An 18,264-nucleotide genomic window follows, 5' to 3' on the forward strand; every position below is an offset into this window, starting at 1 on the left:
TAAAAGAAATCATCTCATAGAAGAGCCTGGGGTCCCCATTTTCTTAAGAAGATGATGACTCCAGGCTGGACCTGGTTAGCTCCTGAACCAGCTTTGTAGTGTAGGCCTGTGGGGTCAAGGATTTGGGCCCCACATGGTGCGAGGGCCCCACCTTGTTGGTGTGCTCCAATAGCAGTGACGTCACCGCACACACACACACACACACACACACAACTGTAAATTAAACCGTCACAAAATGCTGTATTTTTAAACACATACAGTACATTTCACAACAACCTCTCACGTTACAGAAGCCTATTAATAATTCTCAGCTTTGATATTTTTTTTGCAAATGAATAAATCACAATCCGGCTTGCACCAGGAGAGGGCTAAAATAAATAGTGCTCTGACAAAATGGTGATCCTCATAACTAGCAATGTGATTGCCACGTGAAAACCTGGAGTCATGTTAGTCTGAGTCATGGGAAGATTCCACTCACTGTGCTCTTGATGCTTGTATATATGCTTGGAACATAAATACTATAGCGACTAACTACTTTCTTCAAAACTATGAGGACATTTAAGTAATCTAAGTCTGGTATTTTATAAAATATTTAGGAATATGCTAAAGGAATATTGGAAATTCACAGCTTAAATGCAGTGAAGGCTAATAATAATTTTGTCAAAATTGTCACCCTTGGTGGTGACCATATTCTTTTCTCTGATACACACACATACAGTATGAGGGTCCTCCATATAATGAACACGGCCAAAGGGATTTATCATACACTAGACCAGGGGTGTCAAACTCATTTTGGTCCGGGGGCCGCATACAACCCATGTGGACCTCAAGCGGGCCGCATTAGTAACATCATCGCAAAAAAAAATACCCTTAAAGCAGAGGATTAGTTTTCAGTACTATCGCGTTATCTTTTCAGCATGTTTTAAAAGTGTGATGAGAAAGCAGAGCAATATTGATAATCCTATGCAACATTTCGTTGATTTGATTACAGTAATTCATTGGCAACCGTCAATGACTGAAATACGGGACAGTTCTTTTTTGCGGCGGGTCTGGGGGTCTTCCCCCAGAAAATTTTTTATTTCTTAGATGTAATTTCCTGCATTTTAATGCACTTTAACATCCCGTTTCCCATTTGAGCTCAATACTAACCAATACAAATACAAATATATTTATTATTTAATTATAACCAATACCAATACAATACGAATAGCAAGTATTAACATTTGATCTCTATATATAAGGTCTATATATGAGCTTTATCAAATGCCTATCACAGTACAAATCCACTATTTTTAATGGAAGTGTGATGTGCACTTTACTACGTACAGTATAAGAGAGAGGACCATTGGGTAAATGTCATGCAGGTCTCGACTTTGCCCCCAGTGGCGTAATTGCGTATTTCGGTTATTTCTTTGAAAAAGTTTTTTTTTTTTTTTTTTTTTTTACATCTGGGCTGGATTGAACCCTCTGGCGTTTGACACCCCTGCACTAGACCCAATGATACAGTATAGAGTAATCAGTGAGTAGACCTTACACCAGTGCATTCAACATTGGGGTCAGGACCCCCTGTGGGCCTGCCTGAAATATCTAGGTGTGGAAAAAAAAGAGTTCTGAAAATATTACTGATGTATATTACATAATAACATTACATAATAATATTGCAATGGAAATACGGCATGCAATCTTGACTAGACTTCCATAAATGTCTGTATGTTTAATATCATATATATATGAACTCAGAGTTGGAGTGTATGCTGGATCTCAAATGGAGCACTTGTGCACTTCGGGCACTAACTAACTAACTACAGTTTCTTCAATTACTAACAAGCTTTTGTCTAATTCTCAGCGACATTTGCAAAACTCTTTACACATTTAACACAGCAAGGGCTTTCCATGGCCATGCAGGACTTTCAGGCTTTATCCTCCCAAGACATTTGGCACCCTAGGCAACTGTCTTGTTTGTGCTTTACTGTAATGTGTATTTGTTTCATGATATTTTGTTCACTTTCCGTAAGTAATATTGGAATGTTATATGTTCTATTATACTATAAACAGTATCTCTACTGTACCTCCTGTAGTCAACAGTAAAAAAAAAAAAAAAAAAATGCTTCTTACTGGAATCATCTTGAATGTCAACAACACTTGAGGTCACAGTGCTGTTGCATTTGGATATTTAGTGCAAGCAGTGAATTGCATAATTTGAATACATGCAAAAGGCTACCTGTAAAATTGGAACATAAAAGTCTATGCAACTTTTGTAATGTTCTCAATAGCCAGTGTTTTGAAGTCTTGTGTTATTTGATTGACTCAATGTACCTTGTGAAATGACAACAAGTGTTATTTTTTGACAGATGTATTTCATTTTGAGCCATATATCTAGTGTTTTGGTAAAGTGAGTGTGTACAGAAAAAGATGTGATCTATTTTGAAATGAGTACTTTGTGTATATTTAACAGTGTGTGCTTTTGAGAAGAAAATTAACTGTTTGGCCAATTGTGTTTGGTTGGTGGTAGTCTGTGTTAAGAGTTTAGAAAAAGTATCCAAAGTATGGGTAAGTGCTTGTTAGCGATTGAAAAAAACTGTAATACGCCATACACACTGAAACATGAATACTTTAGTGCACAAGTGCACCATTTGAGATCCAGCATAATGTCTGTGATGTCCCCATAATTAATTACTGATTATCTAGTTACTGTGGGTATCGTTAAGAGTAAACCATAAGAAGTGGACAGCGGAAGTTGAACTGCAGCCTACTGACTGTAGCCTAACCTTGCAGCTTCCATTCACTTCAAATATTATAAAACTAACGAAATATTGAAAAAATACAGACCTTATACTAGTCATATGAAACTTAGCGTGGGGATCGCTCCCCACGGATAACACTTCTCTTGATATTGTCATAATTATTATACAGTACTTCTATAGGCGCGCATGCAAGCAGGTGTCCACCCACAAAAATGCATATCCACCATGTAAAGAAGTTGGAAAGCTGAGTACTGATAGATATGAATCTCCTGCAGGGATGAGAGAAGCGCTGGAAGCAAAGACATCTAGTTTAGAAGAGGAAACCACTGTAGGAGGAGTGTACAAATACGCAGTTCCATCACTGGTTGGCAACATAACAATTTGGGGTGTCTAGCCTAGCTCACTTGAGGGCACATAGTCATAACCACGTAGCACTATTACAGTTTACAGTAAATAACCAAATATTACAGCAGGCATTCGGGATTCGAAGTACGAGAATTAAAATGAAACTGAACATTCAGCTCTTAGTACCCGCTTTCATAACAGGGCAGTCCAAAGAATGAATGAATGCCTTTGCTCATAAATGGTTGTGGTTGGAGTTGGACCCAGAGTACAAGTACAAGTACAACCTTCATGTTGTTACAATGACGTATACAAGGTGCTTCAAATTGTACACAAATTTGGGACACCTTATACATACAATTAAGACTTCTATTCACTGCTTTGGTACATCTCGGCTGTTACAGACAGAAGCTCTAAATTAGTTATGATCAACTACATAATGTCATGCAGGATCTATGCACGCCTGTGCCTATTTCACTGTGTGGCCCAGGAGAAGAGCAGTTTCTAGGCTGCCTTCAGTCTCCTGTTAGCCTCCGTCTGTTCCATCTCGTTCTTGTCTTCATGCACATCAGGGGGGTCACAGAACTGCAGAGGAATAAACAGAATGGACATGAAGGCATCAATGCAACATTACCATTTCAGGTTAATTATGCTGCTTACAGTTGTCAGACAGTAAGTGGGAAAATATATCATAATCGCAATCACAATAATGGGTCTAATGGTATAAAACCCAAAACCTGTACAGGGTGGTGATTATGTACACATGCTTTAGGTGTAATGTACCTGTGGCGGGTTGTTGAGTTCCTTGGACCATTGCAGTATGAAGAGTCTACACTCCTCCAGGCTGTAGCTGTCTTCTAAGTTAGTCTCCCCATTCTGAAAAAGAAACACGTACAGAACCAACAAAAATCTGCTAGTTTGGAAAATCTGGGAAAAGTAGTCTATAGGCCTACAAGTGTTTGGTATAATAAGCAAATGCTTTTTGTCTAGGCGCAGAGTAGGGTAATTGACCAATATAGAAAAATACAGTTCAAAATCATGTATAGCCTTTTCTAAACAGCCTATAAAAGTTTATGGGCTACGTTGATTTTGTGATTAACTTGAAAGTGGAAATTCCAGTTCAAGATTATAGCCTATGGGTCATTCCACGCCAAATCTCCGAATCATCCCGCACGACCATCTCAGATTTGGCAGAAAAAAATCAAGGAGGTTCACAAACGTCCCAATAGGAGAAGTGCAACATTATAGCTCTCAATTCCTTATAGTTTTGTCATTAAAAATGTTTTTGTCAGGTACCCCCCTGACTCGTTCGGAACAGAGTTCTCAGAGAGCCCACTTTCAGATTGCTGTATCCAAAAAACTGCTTTAAGTAGGTCCTTACAAATTTCAAGGGGTAACATTTGGAGCATGTACTTGTGAAATGTCAATTTTCACCTATCCTCTTCCACCGATTTCTGGGGGCTTAAAGTTGCTTGAAAAATTCTCACCTTTGAATGTTTGGGCATCTTTGAAGGACTGTGGTAAGCACAGTTTTAAAGACAGAGGTTTGATATGGACACTGTATGTTCCCAACCATTCTGTGCATGTTGTGTTGAAAGACTGATCTTCTGCGATGAACAGTTTAGAAGATATGAAGTCTTTAAAATGGAAAATCTGAAACTTGGTGCCATCTTTGCCATGTCATTAAAAAAAAATGTCACGACTCACCACCATATTATCAACAGTTTTGGAAAGAATAGATGTCTGTTCTTAGCATTTCCAAAAACTATGACGGTATTCTGCCTCATTTGGTCACAATGATTTTTCAAAAACCCACTGTTGGGTGACTTCCATAGCTCCTATGAAACATTGAGTTTAGAAGAATCTTCTCCATGTTATACAAAAGAAATGACAGAACTCACCACTATGACATTTACAGTTTTAGAAAGACTCAATGTCTGTTTTTAACATATCCAAAAACTGGGGTGGTGCTCTGTCTCATTTTTTAAGAATGGACTTGTAAAAACGGCTGTGTGACATCTTCAGCTTGCTGCTTTATTGTGGTGGGGTCCCTGCCCTGATCTTTGCAGGCTACACGGGGGCCCTATCTACCAGTATTTGCCATGAGGCCCTATGTACAATTGTTCCGCCACTGTGAATGACTTGAGCAATTTGAGTCAGACATTTTTGATACAAGATATTTGACTTGAGCATTTTCGACACACTCAATATAATACGGCAAAAAAGTAAAAGTGGCTGTTGACAGAGTTGTTTTTCAGCTTTTTCCTGAAACTACATTTCAGTAAATCAAAGGTTATAGACGTGTGTAAACTTCATCTTTAGGCACTGAAAACCAAATACCGGAATAAAGTGATGAAATGTTGAATCACTGAAACATCCCTGTACATCTTGAAACAAGTACATCCTGACTATCACTACATCTCAATGCTTTTTATTACAATTCATATCAATCTTCAATAACTTATTTACCAACTTTGGTGAAGTTCTAAGGTCTGCTGTGGATTATTTTGGATTGTGTTTGAGATATTATCTTTTATCATGTAATTATTTTTTCCACATTTGGTTTGTACATGTGTATGTCCATTTGTGCAAACTCATCAGAGTTAATGTAGAACATCATACAATGATGCTTGCATTGCTTAGCTCTGTGACAGAATTGTCCCTCAGTGAGCATTTAGACAGTATTGCAGTGGTCTAGCACCATGCTCAGGGTAGCTCAGTCATGGTGATTGGAGGGGCAGGACAGCTGTTTAGTCAGGTTACCTCCTTACGAACAGTCTCCTCCTTTTGCATCATCACTGTTTTTTTCTCTTCTCCATGATAATAAAAGTGTCCCACCCCCCAAAAAAAACCATGACAAAGGTGACCTGTTCATAGAACTTGGCCCCGCCCCAGTCCTAACCATGACCGAGGAACCTAGCGCATTGTATTGGTTCATGGCAAAGGTCTCAGTGTTAGATCATTAGATATGCAACTCTATCAACAGAGCAAACTTGCAGAAGTCATGTGAAATTTGGAATGTACTGAGGTGAATCATTTATGTCTGAGGAAGGACCAAGATTGCCCAAAATGTCACAAGTTTAAAATGAAGTAAATGGAAACGTTGCTGTTGTGTTTCTTTTTTCATTACTTTTTTATCAGAATATCTTTACAGCTAAAATAAATTTGTTATAAAGAAACATATCCTGAAATAAAGTTTGGCAAACATCCTGTATCAAGACTATGTCTTAACAATGCTACTTTACCAATCAGAATGATTCAATTAATTTATCACTACTGCAATTCAAGACTTACTTTATGGTATAATAGCAAAATGTTAACTCCTACAGTGTTGAGGTTTAAACACATGGCCATAACCTTTAATTCACGAACATTTAGTTACCAAAAAAATTAGTTACCTAAAAACTAAAAGAAAAAGAAAAATAATAATGGTATATAAATCACTCAACTGTTTCTTATTGTGTGCTTCAAAAATACTCAAGTCACATTTCTTGTATCAAAAATGCCCAAGTCAAACTGCCTGTCATTCACTGTGTCAGCCCAAATAGATTGGCACCCAAAAGTCTGCAAAGGTCATGATTATGGCCCCTACCACAAATTCAGGAGGGCCCTGGACAAATGCCCTGCTTGTCCCCCTATAGCTCCGCCCCTGGTAATTCATGTGACTTAGGCATTTTCACAGGAGCTGCTGATGTAACAGCAAAGGGTTTTTCCAAGAGTCATTACAAGACATTGATGCAAAACACCATCCCAGTTTTTGGATATGTTACAAACAGACATCCTATCTTTCCAAAACTGTTCAGTTCATTGTGGTGATTGCTGTCATTGTTTTTGTATAGCATGGCAAAGTTGCCCCCCAATATCAGATTTTCATAGGAGCAGTGGAAGTCACACAACAGTGGGTTTTTAAAAAATCATTGTGACCAAATGAGGCAGAATACCATCCCAGTTTTTGGATATGTTATGAACAGACATCTGATCTTTCCAAAACTGTTGATAATACGGTGGTGAGTCGTGACATTTTTTTTAAATAACGTGGCAAAGATGGCACCAAGTTTCAGTTTTTCCATTTTAAAGACTTCATATCTTCTAAACTGTTCATCGCAGAAGATCAGTCTTTCAACACAACATGCACAGAATGGTTGGGAACATACATTGTCCATATCAAACTTCTGTCTTTAAAACTGTGCTTACCATAGTCCTTCAAGGATGCCCACAAATTCAAAGGTGAGAATTTCTCAAGCAACTTTAAGCCCCCAGAAAACGGTGATAAATTACCATAGGATATGTGAAAATCCACATTTCACAAGTACATGTTCCAAATGTTACCCCTTGAAATTCACAAAGACCTACTTAAAGTAGTTTTTTAGATACAACACTCTGAAAGTGGGCTCTCTGAGAAGTCTGTTCCAAATGAGTCAGGGGGGTACCTGACAAAAACATTTTTAATGACAAAACTATGAGGAATTGAGAGCTATAATTTTGCACTTTTCCTATTGGGACGTTTGTGAACCTCCTTGATTTTTTTCTGCCAAATCTGAGATGGTCGTGCGGGATGATTCGGAGATTTGGCGTGGAATGACCCCTATACGTGTGTATTGCTAATCAGGCTATTCAGGTGTTGTCTTTCAAAAGCTTCTCTGCATCATTACTGATGAAACATATATATATATACATGACAACGACATGATATAAAAGAGCGCAAGCTCAGTATATGACAAGTACTACCTGTATGCTGCAGAATGGCTGAGGAAATCGATCCTATTTCATCATCATATTTTTTTTCATATATTAGCCTACTGATGACCAGTGGATTATGCAACTGTTAACTTCTAGCCGACTTCTCGCCAGACGCACAAATGTGATATATAGGTCTAACGGTGGAAAGGGCAACAAGAGATCTTTTCAATGGTACACTCACCCATACACGAACGTGATAGAAACGTCAATTGAAAGTATGCAAAAAAAGAGATTAAAAAAATATTTTTTTAAATATAATTTAGAAACAATATTATTTTCCATGAGAAATTAGGGAGCTCCTGACCTCTTAGCTGGCTACGGCTATGATTACAGACTAAAAATAGTCTAACAACTTCCTCTGGAAGTCATTCCAAAAGCAGTTGTAACACTTTTTACTTAAATCTGATTTCAGGAAAAACAGTGTATTGCAAGGAAACCATTTCTATATAGAGTAGAGTTGAGTAGAGAAGAGTAGTAGAGAAACTTAATTGATCCCCAGGGGGAAATTCAGGATTCAGGATATGGGTTCGATGCTACATTGTCAGGTACATTTGAGATTCCATGGAATCTACTCTCGCAAAGGCACCTTGCTCAAATGTGACAAGCAACCCCGTAGATGTACTGCAACACTATTTTCAAACATTTCTGTGTCAACGGTTTTGATCAGCGACCTTCAGAGGCTGAGATATGACGAGTGTGACAACCATAACTTGTGACAAGCAACCCTGTTCTCCCCTACATGTGACTAAAACTTTTGTTTACCTTCTGGTTACTGAAGTTTGGCTTAAAATGAGGTGTAGAATTGGTCTTCTTGACTATCTGTTTTTTCTTGATAATTACAGTATCTGGAAAAACATTTAAAACAGAATTACATTACATTAGGGTATCAATTGATTGTTGTTGCTTTGGTAAAAACATGTAGGCCTAACTGCCAAATTACCCTTTTGATTGCTAGCAGAAAAACAGCCATATCAACATTCAGTTACGTTGTAATGAATTCTGCCTCGTCATCCCTCTTTGAAAGACATATTGTAGGCCTATTATAATATTTGTTGTTAGAGTATTTCTGGTGTTAAACTAAATTTGTAATGAAGCGGTATTCCTACCTGTAGCTGAGAGGGACATGATGAGGCACTTTTGCACAAAGTAGGAGTAGCAGCAACAGCACAGTGTGTCCTGACAATAACAAGAAACAACATGAACAGAGACATGCAGAGCTGTTTAAAAAGCTGAAAGTGGGAAGAGGAAGTTGCTTGGCATAGAGCTTGAAAGTCCCGCCCCTTAGTGCCGCATTTCACGGGACCTAAGCTGACCATCTAACAACGTGGTAGCGAGTAAATATCTGCTGATCTCAGTCATTATATGCGCTGGGCTCCAAATATGCTGTTTAAGAGGCTAGATAAAGATTATTCATGCAGAAGTTTGTTCCGAGGCCGTCTGCATGAAAAATGTGAAGAAACACAGCCTTCTAAAAAGTTTGGGGGTTCGTACGAAAAATGTATTAAAAATATCAGAAACAACATATATGGAGCTTGTGGCGCAACTCGAAGGCGATCGAAATATCATTTTAATACTGACATTGGATTACATGCTACGATTTTCGGCTAAAACGCTGTTGAGGTCCTATGAAATCGGGGGAAGTGACGTCACTTTCGAGCTCTAGGCCTATAGCAAGATATGCCATACAAGCAATACAAGAGAGAATACAGACAATATACAGACAGAGGATACAGACAACCAGCCATGACCCTACATAAACATTTTGATGTTATTTTTTGTTGAAACTTGGCAACCATGCCAGAAGTCATCAGCATGGACTAAGGTCTCATAATCACCTGAATTTCAACATGGAAATTGACCTCATGGACAACATGGAAATTACTCTGCCAGCTGCACTGCATTTCTCCACTAACCTCTCCCAGTATATAAAGCCCTGTTTTTCAGCCAAGCCCTGTCAGATCGTCTTCAAACCTGGACCAGTAACCTTCCTGTTTTCTCTCTGACTCCTGCCTGTGATTCCGATCCGTTCTTGACTGCCTCCCTGTTCTACTGCCCCGGCTATCCCTACACGCAATCCCTTTCCCATGAAGTGGGGCTTTTATTCTGATGGATGGTCATGCCAATTGCTGGTGAATCCTGTTACTAAAACTTCAGTCATTTCTTCATGTTAGTCTGAGGCATGTGAGTCCGGGTTAGTGGTGTGGATTGGCACTGCCCTCACTATCCGATTCGATCACGATTCGGGAAGTAGCAATCCGATTCGATTCGATTCTGTGCGATTCGATCCGATTCAATTCTACAATGCATTGCAATGCTATACATTTCTACTGAAAGCAAGGCAAATGTTTAATCAGTCATGATGAGGCAATGCAAGTAGTCAGATACTGAGCAACAATTTATTGGCTGTTTTCTGTATCAGTCCGGATCAGTCTGTATCAGTCTTGCAATGCTTTGAAGTACTTTTATTTAATTTAACATTAATTTGCTCTCGAAATATCCACAGAAGTAATTGAAACTTAAAAACATTGCCGCATCGATCCTGGAACTTGCCGCATCGATCCTGGATCGTCCATGCCCCGCATTGGATTGGATCGCCGAATCGATCATTGTTTACACCACTAGTCTGAGTCATGTTACTCTGATCAGAAAGAGAAAAAAGTCCACTCCCATTTGTTATTTTATTTTTCCGTGACGTTTCGGGTATTCACCCTTCATGAAGAATTGAAACTTGTGGCACCCTTTCCTACTTCCACTTTTCACACGCACACACACACACGCACGCACACAGACACATACACACACACACACACACACACACACACACACACACACACACACACACACACACACACACACACACACCACTAAAGCGTTGAATTAGAAATAATTAAATTAATTTATAGTAATTATATTACAATGCATTGTATTTAGCTGTGTTTCATTTTTAAGTAGAAAGCTTTTTTAAGTAAAAGCTCTAATATCCAAAATGTCTGACCTAGGAGCAGGTCAAACAAAAAAAAGAGAGAAATAATCAACCAGGATTATTTTTTATTCTTCCTTGACGTTTCGGGTAGGTTTCAATTTCCAGGTACCGGTAAACACATGCCCCTTATTGCAGGTTTTGTTTCTTTTTTAGAATGGCTAGATTCGGGGGCGCTGTGGCGCAGCGTGCTAAGCCCCCCACATTTGGGCTTGCATGCCCAACCCCGGGGACCATTCCCAATCCTCCCCCGTCTCTCTGTCCCATTCGCTTCCTGTGTTATCCCTTTACTGTAAGTAATTACAGAAACATTTATTTTTTGTGGGGGGAGAGTGTGGGTTTTTTTTACATGTTCCGTACTGTATTCTTTCAGATTCAGGCCAAGCGGCCCTCAGGAAATAAAAAGGGTGAACATGAACATGAAAACACCTTTCTCTCAAGCATAAGCAAGCTTGGAGAAGCGTAAGTTGACGTTTCTCCAGGTAAACACAACTACGCATACTGGACCCTGGCATTTAATTTAACACTCATTCTTTCCACTAAAGGTAGCAGTTTACCTTTTGTGAACATGCAGAAATAAAAACATTGTTCACAGCTTATTGTTGTATGTTTCAGAGGGTGTGTCACTGCCAGCAAGACGTAGGTGGAGTCAGAGCCATACAGAGGGGAGAGTCGGGCAATCTCCGCTGTGTGCTAAGGCCGACTTCCTCATTAGCAAAATTAGCTGTTTTAGCTTCTCAGTACTGCTCAGTGTTGCGGATGTTAGTTCCTAGTAGTGGGCGTAGCACACAGCAAATGCAATGCGATGCAAAGCAGCAGGGAATATGACAAGACTTGCCGTTCATAGTAATAACTTCAGATAAACATCACAGATGGTAAAACTGTTGTGATTATCACCACCGAGACAGTTGATGGTTTACATATTTGTGGTGATTACCGCAGTATAGTTAGTTAGTCCTTACTTTTGGCTGTTAATGTGGTGGTTCTATGTTGAGTCTATGGAAAGACAGCGGCTTTAGGAACAACCTAATCTCGCTGAAAGGCGGGGCTGCCATTTAATTCCTGGTCCTCCAATCGCGTAACTCTCCCCTCTGTATGGCTCTGGGTGGAGTCAGTTGATCAGCCTGCAACGCCTGATCAGAGACCTGAGACTCTCAGGATCATCCCTCAATCCTCCTCATCCTCACCCTCTCCTTAGAGAAGGGATTTAAGGCTCTGATTGGATAACTGTCTTAGCCTTAAGTACAGTCCTCAAAATGATGGGTAAAACTGATTCATTAGTTACAATCCAGTGCCACGTCCTGATGACTTGGTGTTTACCTGTCAAATTGAACCAGGTGCAGAGAAGTAGATGTGTGCACATCCCACCCGATGGGCCAGGTGCAGGACAATGAGAGTAAATCCAAGTGAAAAGAAAAGTCCGCGACACTGCTTGTCTATTTATAATTTAATCGAGCAACGTTTCGACCTTCAGGTCTTCATCAGTCACGTTGCTCGATTAAATCATAAATAGACAAGCAGTGTCACGGACTTTTCTTTTCACTTAAATTGAACCAGGTGACCATTCCACCAGCCAGTCAATCACCTGGCTGCACTGGAGAGGTAAAACAAGGTCATTGGGAATATGTGGCACTGGATTGTAAGTAACTAATGAATCCATTTTGGCCACCACCGATCACACCACAGCTCAACTGCACCATAACTTATGGTCCGTAAGGCCGTTACGCCACAGTCTCCCCTGCAAGTTGTGGCATTGTTGTTGTAATGCCATGATTGGCCAGCAAGAGGAGCTGAGGTTTTAGGAGGTGGGGCTTCCTTAACTTGTCTGTCGGCAGATCAATGAGTTTCACAGTGGCATAGTGCCCCTTAGACTGTATTGTAACTCATTATTGTTTATTTCTAACGTTACATGATGGTCAGTATCCCTATACTCTGTCTATGTAGTAAGGAGGAGGTCATACAGGCTCATCCCTCAAGTCACCCCAAGCGCACAAAGTGTCAAGGGCAACACAGAAAAATATATTGCAGTGACTTCACAGCTATGTCTCAAGTTACCGAAAACTAACATTATTTCTTAATACTCTTTGTGTGCATGTTTTGATGAGTCCTCTGTCAAAATGGTATCATTACTAGCAATGTGGTTACCATGTGAAAACCTGGAGTCTGAGTCATGGGAAGATTACACTCAGTGTGCTCTTGATGCTTGGATTTGGGGCAAAATAAATACTATTGCCTATGTTTTCAAAAGTCCGATATTTGACACAAATATTTAGACAAAAGGAATACCGGAAATTCACAGCTTTAAAGCAGTGAAGGCTAATAATAATAATGTCCTCCTTTGTGATAACCGTATTCTATTCTCTACTATGTACACACACATAACCTACAGAATGAGGGGCCTCCATAAGTCTAAAGTTAAACACGGCAAAGGAATTAATGTAGCAAAGTGGGCTTTGACGCTCCTTTTTCATTTGCGGTGCGTGCGTCATCACGTCACACCGACCTATCAGCTGATCTCACAGCTGATTTCATTCCAGCTGAGACGCCGGCTTTTCGCAAGCTAATAATAATATAATAATACATTTTATTTTTGAGCGCCTTTCAAAATACCCAAGGACACTTTACAATCAAAAACAAATACATAACAGTAGAGAAAGTATAACAAAGCTTCAGTGAATTAACAATAGGAGAGTAATAAAAATGCAAGAATAAAATAGAAATAAAAGTAACTTACAATAAAATAAATGTTTTTTAAAATAAGAAAAAAGAAGTAGAATGCATTTGAAAATAAAATAGAAATGAGTGGGAAAAATAATATGTAAAATAAAATAAAAAAGTAGACTGATAATTAAAATAAGTGGAAGTGCCTGTCAGTGAAGTTAAAAAGCAGAAGAGAAAAGGTGTGTCTTTAGCTTAGATTTGAAAGTAGATAGTGAAGAGCATTGACGAAGTGAAAGTGGAAGAGAATTCCAAAGTTTGGGGCCAACAACACTAAATGCCCTGTCGCCCATGGTGCGCAGGTGTGTGGAGGGAACAGTAAGGAGGAGTGAGTCAGTGGATCGTAGTGTGCGGGTGGGATTGTATGGGGTGAGGAGACTTGTGATGTAGGAGGGTGCAAGGTTGTGCTGGGCCTTGTATACGAGGAGGAGAATTTTGAAATGGATACGTGAATGGATAGGAAGCCAGTGTAATTGATAGAGGATAGGGGTAATGTGATGCCAGGGTCTGGTGTGTGTAAGTAATCTAGCTGCTGAGTTTTGAATGTATTGTAGACGGTTTATCAATTTAGTGGGGAGACCAATGAGTAGGGCATTGCAATAATCTAATCTGGAGGTTACGAAAGAGTGAATGAGGGTCTCAGCAGAGGTAGGGGTGAGAGAGGGGCGGAGTCTGGAGATGTTTTTTTAAGGTGGAAAAATGCAGTTTTGGTGAGGTGTTTAATATGGGATTCAAAGGAGAGCGAAGAGTCGATGATGACGCCCAGATTTTTTACTTCAGAGGAAGTGGAGGTAAAATAGTCAGGGATAGAGAACTGAGAAAGGTTTATCTTTCTAAGTAATGATGGTGATGGCGATGATGATGGCTTCGGTTTTGCTTTGATTAAGTTTAAGAAAATTTTGGGTCATCCAATTACTAATTTCATTGAGGCAAGTTGTTAAGTTAGCAAGGGGGAGTGGATGGGAGGGTTTAGTGTGTATGTAGATTTGGGTGTCATCTGCATAACAATGGAAATTTAGGCCATGTTTTCGGAGAATGTTACCAAGGGGAAGAATATAGATGATGAAGAGTAGGGGGCCTAAAACTGAGCCTTGTGGAACACCATGTGTGAGGAGTGAATTTGGAGACCGGAAATCACCAATAGAGACAAACTGCTCTCTTCCAGTTAGATAGGACCTGAACCATGAGAGTGCAGTACCATTGATGCCCAGTAGGGTTTCCAGCCTTGTGAGAAGGACGCTGTGGCAGACTGTGTCAAAAGCAGCTGTTAAATCAAGTAGCAGGAGGATACTGAAATGGCCTGAATCCGCAGCTAATAAAAGGTCGTTTACGACCTTGACTAGTGCAGTTTCAGTGCTATGCTTAGCCCTGAACCCAGACTGCAGTTCCTCCCATAGGCTAAATGATGTCATGTGTTCTTGAAGCTGTAAGGCCACAGTACGCTCTAGCAGCTTGGAGATGAAGGGAAGGTTTGAGATGGGACGGTAGTTTTTAAAATCATCCGCTGCAGCTCCAGCTTTTTTGAGGATAGGCGTGATGGCTGCAATCTTTAGGGAGTTTGGAACTATGCCTGTCAGGAGAGAAGTGTTAATCATGTTGGTAAGGAGGGGACTGAGAACTGGTAGAGAGGCCTTGACAAGAGAGGAGGGCATAGGGTCAAGGAGACAGGTGGTAGGCCTGGCCTTCGTGGCAAGATCACAGACAGTTTCAATATTAACGGGAGAGAAGGAGGAAAATAGTTGTGGAGGTGGCTGAAGAGAAGGGCTGTCATTTAGAGTGGGGGAGGGGAGAGACTGTAGTTGAATGTAAATGGTGTTAATTTTGTTATTAAAATAATTCAAGAACTCACAGCAGAGATCAGTTGAAGGGGTAAGTGGGAAGGGTTGAGATGGTTTGATAATATTGCTAATAGTGGAGAAGAGTGCTCTGGGATTGCCCTGGCCTGTACTGATAATAGAGCTGTAATACGAGGACTTGGCCTTGTTTAGGGCTTCCTTGTATGCCAGGACATGGTCCTTATAAGCAAGCGCATGAACAGTAAGCCCAGTCTTTTTACTGAGACGCTCAAGCCTACGGCCAGCTGCCTTCATTTCCCTAAGCTCAGAATTAAACCAAGGAGCTGAGTGAGAAAAGGAGACAACACGCGTTTTCAGGGGGGCAAGTTTGTCAAGTGTAGAGGAGAGATTAGAGTTATATGATGACACAAGTTCATCAGAGCACAGGCTGGGAGGCAGCACTGACAGCTGAGATTGTAAAAGCTCTGTTAACTCAGTTATGTTGATGCTTTTAGTATTACGGTATGTGATGGAGCGAAGGGGACGGCGGTGGTGCTGAGGAACAGGGATAGCAAGATGGAAAAGAACAGCTATGTGATCAGAGATTGACAGATTTTTAGGCACAATGTTATATGGTGATGTACCACTGGAGCACACAAGATCTAGTGTGTGACCTTTAGAGTGTGTAGGGAAATGTATGTGCTGGGTAAAGTCAAAGCAGTTTAAAACATTTAAGAATTGAATGGCAAAGTTACAATTATGAGATTTAACATGAATATTGAAATCACCCAAGACCAGGATGGAGGAGTACTTGGGACATACATAAGAGAGCAGCTCAGTAAATTCACTTATAAAGACAGAGGATGCCTTGGGGGGTCTATAGACAAGTAATAAGAGTAAAGGTTGGCTCCCAGTAAACTTTACAGCCAGACATTCAAAAGATGCAAATAGCTGCAGCGGCACAGACACGGGATTAAAAGCACAGCGGTGAATAACAGCCAAACCTCCCCGCAAGCTAGGAGGAATAGCTGTCGGTCAACGTGCTTTCCTTTGTCCATCCAAACGTGCATTCTGGTCTACTCTTTGCACTCCGATCTGTTGCCAAATTCAACTTGGCGTGACACGCTCTCCGCCTCGTACAAGTGTATCTACCGGTGCCATCAGCTGTTTGTTGGCTACCCTGTTCATCTACCAAAGCTCCGAGAGCTCTCTCCTTCTGGCTCAGGTAGGCCACCCAAATGACGCCACACGTTCGCTAAAGTTTTGATTTGTTTGACTCGGGTCTAACCGATTATGTATTTTGTTGTAGCGTGGGTTTGAGTTTCCTCTGACTCGTCGGCCTTTATTGTCTTCCTCCTCTCCTCCTCTGCTGTTGTGGAACGTGAGTATACCGCTTCAACTTTTCATCACGTTGTAAAATTGGTACAATAGCCCAGTTACATCGCATTATCCTCTGTATTTGTAGGCGCCTGGGTGTAGCTGCAGACTCCCGGTTCGCTCTGAATTGCTGCTGTTTTGTCCCCCCTCGATACGCGCTTCGGACTGACGCGTCGCAGTGTCCGGTCATCCGAGGGCTATCACTCCGAAAGCATTCAGCAGCCCAGCATAAGTTAACTTGCGCAGGTGGCGCATGTGGCCGAGTTCAGTGTGTGCGTGAATGTAGTCTGTGTGAGTGAGTGTCGATTCATTTGTTTACTTTGTACATTTTCTTTGAGGGATGTTTCTTTCTTCTGTTTGATTATTTTCTTTTGACTTGAGTTGGGAACTTCAATTTGAATTATTGTGTTTTGCTTTTGTAATTACTGAGTGTGCACGGCTTGTAGCCTAAACCAATGCCCCTGGCCTGATTGTTGTTACTAATTCTCATCAGTCCTGCTCTCGCCTGTAGCAACCTCTTTCTATGGCGAGTTAGATTTTGCTGGTGGGCCCTGCAATTCAGTTTATTTCATTTTGTTTGTCTTTATTTGCTGGGCAAGTGGCAGGCCCTTGATTACCCCCTTATTTACCCTTTTCTTTTCTGTTAACAGGTGCAGGTAATCCCAGAGGGAGGTCCTCTTCCCCCCTGGTGGTGGGTCCGGTCACGTGGTGTGCAGTGAATTGCAGTGCAGTGCAGTGTTACCTGTGTGTGAGTGCAATAATTCACCTTCACTTAGTGTGTGCATGGGCACGAGTGTTTGTGTGTACTTATCCAAGACCTAGACAGGGGGCTTAGTATAATTCCCCCCTCTTGGGTGCACCTGCCCTGTATTTGAGAGCCCTCTCTTTTGTACCGATTTGTGAGTGTGTATGTGAGTGTGAGTGTGTGTGTGCATTGTGGTGGGAAATATTTTAACTGTCCGGATTTTTATATTTATATGTGGAATTGTTAATAAAGAGATTATTTTGTTACGGAATCCACGTTTCCTCGTTAATGCAACAGAACTTGTGTGGGGGTCAAATCTAAGGTTTTCATACAGTCCCTGGGCTGTAGTTCCCATTCTTATCCCAGGGTGGCGTAGTCTATTTAGTAAGAAAACTGTGAAATTTAGAGTTTAAAACTCTCCTGTCCTTACCACTTGGTTACACCTACACTAGACATTACACCAGTGTTTTCAACATTGGGGTCAGGACTCCATGTGGACTCGCCTGAAATATCTAGGTATGGGGAAAAAAAGAGTTCACTTATTAATATGTACATAATAATATTGTGATGGAAATACAGAATGCAATCTTAGACTTTCATAAATATATGTATGTTTAATATCCTAGCCTACATATGAACTCAGCTGTGGAGTGTATGTGCATGATGTTGTCCCCATAATTGATTACTGCTTATCTACTGCCACCTTCTGGCAGATGTGGGTATTGTTGAGAATAAACTGTAAGAAGTGGAGGGTGGACTGTAGCCTACTGACTGCAGCCTAACCTGCAGCCTCCGTTGAATTCAAATATTATAAAACTAACGAAATATTGAAAAAATACAGAC

General features: G+C 40.6%; 1 long non-coding RNA gene across 1 annotated transcript; it reads left to right on the forward strand.

Annotated features, from left to right (window-relative positions):
- Positions 1-16,327: 16,327 nt before the first annotated feature.
- On the forward strand, positions 16,328-17,546 carry LOC134460630 (uncharacterized). The gene is made up of 3 exons (XR_010037127.1): positions 16,328-16,680; positions 16,765-16,967; positions 17,327-17,546. It is a non-coding gene; the product is annotated as an uncharacterized LOC134460630 (long non-coding RNA).
- Positions 17,547-18,264: the final 718 nt, after the last annotated feature.

The sequence above is a fragment of the Engraulis encrasicolus genome, chromosome 13 (assembly GCF_034702125.1).
Source record: "Engraulis encrasicolus isolate BLACKSEA-1 chromosome 13, IST_EnEncr_1.0, whole genome shotgun sequence".
Lineage (NCBI taxonomy): Eukaryota > Metazoa > Chordata > Actinopteri > Clupeiformes > Engraulidae > Engraulis > Engraulis encrasicolus.